The 9526-nt window shown below is 36.8% G+C and overlaps 1 protein-coding gene across 1 annotated transcript in view; it reads right to left on the reverse strand.

Moving 5' to 3' along the window:
- PDE6C (phosphodiesterase 6C, cGMP-specific, cone, alpha prime) overlaps positions 1–9526 on the reverse strand; it is a gene marked incomplete at its 3' end in the record, with an annotated part of 12123 nt that overhangs the window by 1305 nt on the left and 1292 nt on the right. The window lies entirely within an intron of this gene.

Raw genomic sequence — 9526 nt, forward strand, 5'->3', positions numbered from 1 at the left:
CTGCTGCTGCCAGCCCAACACGCTCTTCTGGTGAATGGGGGGGCATAAGATGAGGGGGATCGGGACACAGCTGCTTTTGTTGGGTGTGTGATCTTGAGGGAATGAGACCATGTGACTAATGAATGAGCCACAACTACCTACCCCACCAATTTCATCCTTGAAACGGAATGCTGAGGATGGTTTGGCAAAACCTATTCTTTTCATTCTTTTATGTAAAAAATACTGGGAAGCTAGTTCATGTTTCATGGAAAACTGTTTCATTTCCTCATATCAAAGAAATTCTTGGGGTTTTCTTTGAAATGCTTCAGTGTTCTTTTAAATTTAAAAAAGAGATTTGAAATTTGTCAGGGAAATTTGTTTGTCAAGGGTTGTTGTGTTTTGTGATGTTCTTAGATAATGCATCTAAATGAGCTGAGTTATGAGCTGGGGGATTGAAATCTGTCAATATGTGCATACTGAGAAGTGATGTGGTTCTACTAAGCAGCTAAAATAGCCAGACTCTGTCTTCACTGAGCCTTTTCCATCCCCTCGCATCTGCCACTGCTAACAAGTCAGTGCTCAAACTTCTTCTTTAGAGAAGTGAGCACTCAAGTCCTGGTCTACAGTCAATGGCAGATTCTCCCTGAATGTTCTTTAACCAGTCTGCTTCTGATTTCTCAAGGTGATGAGTGGTTGGTGCTAAATGAGGATGTCAGGAGGTGGTGAGCAGTCTGGTAACCAGGGAAGGTCAGAATACATTCTAACACCATGGATAGGAATGGCAGCTGGCCAGAGGGAAGCCAAAGGAGTCCTGATTTAAGGACATCCACCCAGAACCAAGATTCCCAAACCTTACCAATCCCCTGCTGTTAGCAAATATTTGTGACTTGTTACTGCATGTCTGCCCACAGAGCTGATACATATTGCTGCTATTAATTACTGCATTAGCTTAGGCAGCCAAGATCTGTGTGGTAGATCTCAAGGTGTCTTTCTCACTGATTGGCTGGAGAATGTTGCAGGATGCTGCATAATGGAATTTCTGCTTTCATAAATTATACACAAAGCTACTTAAACAAAAAAAGATTTTCTAGGTTGTAAAATCAAGCATGGAAAGGCTAGGAAATGACAGAACTAAAATAGTCTATTATTTGGATCTTTCCTCTTAATTTCTTCTTTCATCTCTTCCTTCTAGCATTTGTTTCTGGTACATGTTGAATTTATAGCATACACAACCCTGAGAAGGTAGACTAGATTTTATTTTGTGTTCAAAACGTTAGAGTTCTGATTTTTTTTCCTTCTTTTTCATTCTTCATGGTTTTTAGACAGCCATCTTTTACATTTGCATTTTAGATTTCCTTCTAGGGCTGCATTTCTGTGAATGGAATTAAATGTGTGGAAGTAACTCTGAAATGTTTTTTCTATATTTGCTGTCTGGGCTTTCTTACAGAGAATTGATTCTCTTGGGGACAGCGTATGTCATCCCTATAAATCACATTGAGAAAAATAAAAGTAACCAGTATGTTTTCTCTGTAGTTCCATGTATCAGGCTGTATTTGGGTCCCTAGAAAGTGTATCCAGTTTTGAATATATCGTCCAGGTGAAGAGGGGATGTTTTCTCTGTTTCTGTCAAACTTTCCCTAAGTAGTTGTTCTCTGTTTTTTTCAGAGAAAGGTATAGGCGTATCTCACTTAACAGACATCCGGGGAAAATGCTAGTCAATCTGTCTCTTCTGTGTAAGAATCGAATACGGTCTTGCAGTCTGCTAAACAAGTATATTATTACATGGAAATATTTTATTTGCTCTGAGATGTATTACCTACTGACACAACCATTCTGGGTTTGGGTGTGGTTTTGGGCTTCAGTAACAATTTCTGAACCTCTGACTGTTTTAGCCATTCAAAATAAAATAAATCAGATAGATAGATAATTTGACCTGTTTTGTAGTCCCTCCACCTCACCAAGAGCATCCAGCATAATGGCAAGGCCCAAGCTCCTGGTTTCAGAGTGCTGTATGCTGCTATGAGGGAATAAATAAACATTTCAGACACGCCTGGATTTCTGAATACTTAAAAAGGGGCCCGTATACACCAAATGAGATGAATAGGCAGGGTACAGCTGCTGAGTCTTAATTTGTTTCATAACTCTAGACTGAAGGTACAAGCAGTAGTGTTCAGAATTGTTCAGAAGAACTTTGTTCATACAATTTTTTGCAGAGGGTAGGAAAATTTTAATGCCATTCTGGTTAAGAAACAAAAAGTTCAGTAACCACAAGCAATCCTGAGTTGAGCCTAGATAGTGCAAAGCAGAAAGATATAAATACCTCATAACACATTGGCAGCATTCCCACAGCGCATATACAAAGACTCCTATCACACATGATTTGCGTATACAAGCAAAATTTTCTGCTTAGATTTAGACTTCTCATTGTTGAATATTTTGCGTGTAATTGCTAGGAGCTTTGAAGCCTTTACTTCTAATCAAGTTTTTAAAATATTTTCCCTTGCGAACATAAGCTCCTTTTGTTTTCAAAGAAAATCACTTTTCACAATGTCTGGAAAATCATGTTCATATACAAATAAGTCAAAAATGTGCTCTGCAGTACCAGAGCCAGAGGAGCATCTTGGTGCTCCCATGAATATATGAATGTGGACACTCAGTCTATTTAAGCTTGATCTTATGAATCCAACCATCTTTCAGAGCAATGTTTTGAACTTTCAGCTTTCAGTTAAATCATAAAATAGACTTTTTAAAAAAATGAGGGAAAGGCGATCTGTTGATAATCCCCTAACTGTAATACATTTGCAAGCATTTTCTACTAGCTCCATTTAAAGCTAAGATACCTAGCTATTTACTGTACAATGATCAGTTCTGTAGATATATCCTAAGATGTGCAACGTGTCCTGGATTTGCACTAAGCTAGTATCAGCATACAGGAGTGGAAAATCAGGACGCTTCTTTGTGTTCATCTTTCTGTTACAGGTGATAGAAAGTAACTCGAGAGGCATTTGGCAGGCTACTATGGATCTAGCCTATACACTTGAAATTAGTAGCTAATTCATGTTTCTTGATTCTCTAAACCATGACACCAGTTTTATCTCACTGTAACTTACCAACACTACTACACATTATTATTATAAACCTCTTACCAATGAAATATCAATATAATGTTCTACATTTAGATAATTTTTCAATCAACTTTTCAATTCCTTTAAGTTTTATAAGCCTAATTTCGATCTCATAGCTACCACTGGAATTTACTAAATCAGAAGTCACTTGTGAAAATAATGTGATTACACCTCTGTAAAAAGGAAAAATAAAGCCATTCTTTCTAAAAATAATTTTTTATTTTCTTCATGTGGCAGTTAGAAATAAACTTGCATACTGAGACTATACCATATCTGATTCTGAATTGTAGGTACACAACTGTAAGTTCATGTCTGTAATAAGATAAAATAAATGTAAATAAGGAAAAACTCACTCCCCTAGGAACCACAAGCATTTCGAGAAGAAAGTTAATTTTGAAAGACTACATGAGCAGATAATACTGTACAATTATGTGGTTTGTTTTTTAAAAAAACTCAATGTTACTTTATTGTTTCTGAAAAGTTCTTACTGATGGACTGCCCAGAAGAAGGAACCATCTTGTGTCTTTCTTATTTCATGGCTCTCCCTGCAGATCTTAGTTCCTTTCTTGGGAGTGATATGTTCTTCTACATTTCCTTTTACCAGTTTTTAAAGACCTTATTTCCTTCATGGTGAATTATCCTTCAGAGGCTGGTTTTAGATATCCCACAATTCTTTAAGCAAACTATTAAAAAGATTTCTGCAAGAATTTCTAACCTTTCCCAGGCTTTATTCTATGCCAAACTTAAAAAACAATGAAGACTATCATTCTAATGTTCATCGAACCATCCTATAGTATTTAATAAAGGAAATACATCTCCCAATTCATAATGTTACCTTAGGATTTGCTACACTGTGCTCCAGAACATCGAGCTAAGCCTTGAGCATTTCTGATAGGATTAATGACAAAATGCAGCCTGAGGCAAGTGAGTTTGACACTATTCGAAACTCCAGATCAAAGTCTGCGGTGTAAATTATTTGTCAAGTGTGAATTTGATCAGAAAATGTAAAAACTACTGTAAGTAATGAGATAGAGTAAGCCTTGTTAATTTGGTTTCCATTGCACATGCAAAAGTGTGTGATTTATACAAATGCAGGAAAGACAGAGAAATGGAGAAGTGTGAAAAGCAACTCAAAACAAAAGTATAAGGGAACAAGGATCCCTTTTCCCTGTTCGGCTAGTCAGGGTTAAGATTCACTGCTCTGGTTGATTTGAGGTAATTGGAACAGCAGCTCAAAGTTACTAGTACCAAGGCTTCTCACATCTCCAGTATACCTGCTTATTCCCAATTGCTTTTAATTTTGCACACCATCAGCATCATTACACATGTGGTTTGAAATGGTAGGAAATGAGACTTTCCCATAAACCTTTGCTTCCTTGACTGGGGCCTTGCTGGCAAGCAGCGTGATGTCGTTTTGTTCATGTCCTACAGATGACATTTACACCTTGGTTTTCATATCACCATCACCATTACACCCATTCAAAAAACTGTTTTTGTTCCTTCCTTCTTATGTCAACTCAAAGTAACCTGTCCACGTCTGCTGTGCAGCCTACCTCTCCATTTTGAGTTTGGCAAAGTGCCTCAAATATCACTGTTAAGGAGCAGTGATAAGGCTTAATCCTGCAGCTGAGGTCATAGTGCCAAGAGAGCCGATGCCTATTTTCCTCCATCTCTTTCCTCTTATAAAGCACAGAGGAAGAATGGCTTTCTGGGACCCCTTGCAGTTATGGCTACTTTGCTTATGTTGGACTGGAGGTTCTAGGTTGGATAGATGAGCTCAAACAGGTCAAAATACATCATCCTTTAGATGTGTGATGTCCAGGAGTGGGTCAGGAGCACTACTGCAACAGGAACCACAGGAACCTCTGACATCAGGAGCTGGTGTCACACTTTCATCATTATCACACGTTATCACATAATAATATAATTGAGTATGAATGGAAAATAAAAAGGACCTACCATCAGCTATGGAAATGTCATCAATCTAATTCAAAACCAAAACCAATTAGCTAAATGAGTTGGCCATTCATTAGGCCACACTCAAAAAATCAAGTATTGTCAGGGATGTAAAACAACTGTATTTTGACATGTGACTTACTAGCATTACAGAACAAATTGACTTTGGTATCTTCAAGATCACTAGAGTTCTGAAGCTGAATCAAGTCGAAATTAATATATATTTAACAGCATTTGGAGATTCAACTTTTCAGTCATGTCTCTGAAATCTCTGCTTGTTCTTTGCCATACATAGTGGTTATTTTGCAACTTTTTGAAATTGAATCTATCATATTGCTTTAAGTTTTTTTTTTTTTACATAAAACAGGAAAATTAGGCTAAAAGGGAGCTTTTGATTTGTATTTTTAATGTTCTTTTTTTCTTCAATTTTGGAGCTTTCCTCTTTTAACAGAAATTAATTCAAAGAAATAATTAAAGATTTGGATTTTTCTTCTAGAAGGCACGATTAATAGAAATTTGTTCATGTGTTAAAATATTTTCTTGTAAGTTGACTGAATCTTTGTCTTTATAACAGATTGGAACACGTTTCCATTTTTCCAGTTGATATTTACTGTATTGAGTGTGAGTTTATGACAATCTGTTTTTTATTATCAAGATGATAAGATAAAATGGAGGAGCAGACATTAACATTTACAACGCAAGTTCTTCCCAGGTGAAAGGCTACCTCTCCATTTTTTCCTCATTTTTATTTTATATTGGGATAGTTTCTTTCAATTCTCATTACTTTCCAGACATTCAGGGAGGCCCTACTTCTGTTGCATTGTGTATCTTTGCTCTGATTTCTTCTTATCTTAACAAGTCTGAGTTTGTTTCTTAAGAACTTCCCTCTAAAATTATTTTAACAATCTTCCTCTGGCCTTTGAAGCTTTTTTCAACATACTTTGCCTTGACAATATGTTGGATATTTGGGTTTCTTCTCCAAGATCACATTGTGAGGGGACTAGCAGAATATGAGTTAAGAACTGAGACATCTTCTTAGCAAGTGACTGCCCTGCTACCAGCTCCACCACAAAAGGACTCCATTCTTTCCATTTTCAGGGCAACCAGTTGTGTCATTGATCATCTTGCTCTCTCCTGTGCTTTCCCACTGCTTCATATTTTTGACATGGATGCGCCTGATTCCAGCAATGTCTTCTTGTCCTAGGAGGGAGTCTAAGACTACTGCCTGGTCCCAGGACCACTGTTGTGTGTTACCAGAGCAACTATTTACATGCAACAGCTGGACAATAGTTCAGTGTCCAGGTCTCCTCACTGCCACGTGGGAGTTTGAACCATTAAGCTGCAAAACCATGCTTTCCTTTGCTCTTTTCTCTTCCTTCTTCAAATAAACTTTATTTCACAATTTGGTGTAAATTCAAGAAAAGGATGGATTGTCTCTTCTTCCTTGATCCAGGCTCAGACTGCCTGGATTCTGGGGACCAGCACATTCCCATGAACCTGAAACTCCTGTCACTTCAGATAGACCTGGAATTAAAATCCCTCTCACCCTTGCATTAAAGAGCAGTAGAGCTCCCCCCAAAAAAAGACTCATGCAAACTGAAGCTGGATCAGTTTACAAAGGGATGATACGAGTGCTGGCAACTTGAAGGTGTATTTAAGTTGCTTTGTATCATAGGTTTCCAGTGGTTAAATTAGGTGCCAGAACAATCACTGCTCTGGCCGCATAATCTGAGTTGGAAGCACCAGAATCTCTCCACGCTCTATTGTTGCTTCATGTCACTGAGGATTGTGGATTCCAGTGCAGGACCTCTAAAAATGAGGGCTTGTTATTTCAGCATCAGAACATTTCATTCCCTTTATGGATCTAATACAAAAGCCGTCGCTTCTTTTGAAGCATTTTTTCACCATTTATATAATTTTATATCCTACTGTAACCAGGAATATTATTCCTTGAGTTTTCAATCCTCAGTTAAATCTTTGTCTTCAAATAACTCTGAATTAAAAGGAATAATGCAATAATTTAAATACATGGTGGATTGAAGCAAATATATAGTCTTTATTATTGTTTCTTACAGGCCCAGGATGTGAGATTTTGATTCCCCAGAAGGCATACTCCTTGTTTAACTATTTCTTAGTTCTTAGTTTTATTTGGAAATAATGCCTTAGCAAAAGATGTAATGTAATTGTACTCTTCTTTATCATGTCTGTGTTATCAGTTAATATTTAAAGAATACTAATGAACATACCAAATTTTATGCTGTCTATTGTTTTACTTTCGAATATTTGAATCACATACTCTGCCAGACCCTGGGAATAATGTCAGGTAAATTATTAGGGTAGTGGTCCTGCCTGGCTTCCTATTTCTCAGTACTATTAAATCCTGAATTAAAACACTATTAGATCTCACAGTCAACAGGTCTATAATCTTGTGTGGGTAGACTGTTCTGGCTAGTAAGTTAATTACAGAAGGTCTGTATCTTTTCCTCTGCTTTTCTTTTCTGAAGCATTAGTCAGGATGAGGAGCTTGCTCACGTTTGTTGGTACCTTTCCAGGTTGAAAAATGACATAATCCCTACCTATAGTGCTACCAGGCACTATAAGTGGAGTCCCATGTTTTTTCAATGATTTATTGTTGTTGTGATCTTTCATTACACTCACTCTTCTTATAAAGGGGTGGTGATTGAAGCATGAAAATGTCTCACTGTGGGTTTGTCAATGTTGTCATGTACTTAAGACTTAAAAACACTATGCTATTTTGATATGGATTGTGTCAACAATAGAAAGTAGATAGACATGACATCTTTAAAGTACTCTAGCCATCTAGAATTATTCATTGTGCATTTTGTATTCTGACAAGGCAGTAGGGGCAAAATTTCTCTCTGGCTTAACTACTTGTCATTTTTTGCTCAGGATTTGGGTAGCAGACAATCTAGTTACACCAAAGTGCATACAAAGTTATCTGAAAAATAATTATCCTTTCAAAAACATGATAAAGGCTTGAGTGACTGCCTATTTCTGACGCTATGGACTAATTATTTAATTAGATTGGGATGCAGACAATCTAGTAACATGTTACTGATGAAAGCTGCAGTTCTGGGTTCCTTATGGAGATAAAGATTCTGATGACATTAGTGGGAGCTTTGCCTGTGTGAGGAGTGTGGATTTGGACACTTGACCTTTTGTACAAGTAGGATGGAAATGGTGACAATTTTGAGACCTTCAGGGTTGTTTTTAAATAACAAATCTTGGTCCTAGAGAAGTCTCTGGGACTTTTGCAATTAACTTACAAAATGTCAATGTTTTGATGATATTTAGTTACCAAATATGGATTAATGGCACCATGGTTTAACTGCATTTTTAAATGTGGGACTAATGGCATAGACCTCAGTAATCCTGCCAGTAAATGGATGCTTAAGTAAAGATTTCCTTAGAATGATTGAATAATAGCTGGACAGATATTCAGCCAACATGAGTTAATTTATAAGTGTAAAATGTATACCAGATTAGACGGACAGAAAGGTTCTCTTATATAAGGATATTCAAATTACATTTGTCACAAAAGTTTGAACAATCCTGTTGCGAACGCAGAAATATTTGGGCAGACCTGCTCTGGGCACCTCTCACATAATGGTATTGAGCAGTGCAGTGTCTGATAGAAGGCACATCGTTCTTGATCCTCCTGATCTTTTCTCATGTAATCAGTCTTATGAATTTAGAAGGATTATCCTCCAGTCTCCCCATGTGGTGGTAAAAGGCAGTAAGTCAGATGCTTCTTGTCAGAACAGCAGCCATTGAAGAAAGCATCTTAGTGGTCAGTTAATTTTTAACTGATTTGTTTTCTCAAATCAGTCATTCTTCTGCTTGCTGCCATGAGTCCTACTTACATCTGAGATAGTTTACTATATATTGGAATGTTCTTTTCACATATATATACATTTTCAACATTTTCTTTTATTTCTGAGCTTTAAAAGTAGTCTTTTATTTCTTTATGTCTGCCAACTTTTAACATGATAAAATACATTACTTTTTGTTTACCTCCTGGAAAACACAGATAATTGCAGCATATAAAGATTTTTATTATTTACATTGAGCTTAGGACACTGAGGTGGTTTCCATCTCTGAAAGGGCCCGGAATTTTAAATTGACTATGTAGGAAATACTGAGAAGCCAGACTGTCATCTTGTGTAATTATCTTAGCACCATTTGACTATGCTGAGCTTTTCCACATAAGACTAAAAAGAGATGAAGATGTCACCGTTTGATAATATAAGGTTAGCTATTTTTAAGGAAATCTGTAACAATCAAAGCACATTTATGTTTCCCTGTGTATTTCAGAGCAGTTTCTAAAACAGTTCTCATTCATGCATGTTTAATTTCTGTTAGGTCACTCATCATTTTAATTAACATTTATAATAACCCTTATCAGCACCATAACTAAAAAGCTGATTCTGTGCAGATTCAGCAGG

Source organism: Cariama cristata, unplaced genomic scaffold (assembly GCF_000690535.1).
Source record: "Cariama cristata isolate BGI_N322 unplaced genomic scaffold, ASM69053v1 scaffold29992, whole genome shotgun sequence".
Classification (NCBI taxonomy): Eukaryota; Metazoa; Chordata; class Aves; order Cariamiformes; family Cariamidae; genus Cariama; species Cariama cristata.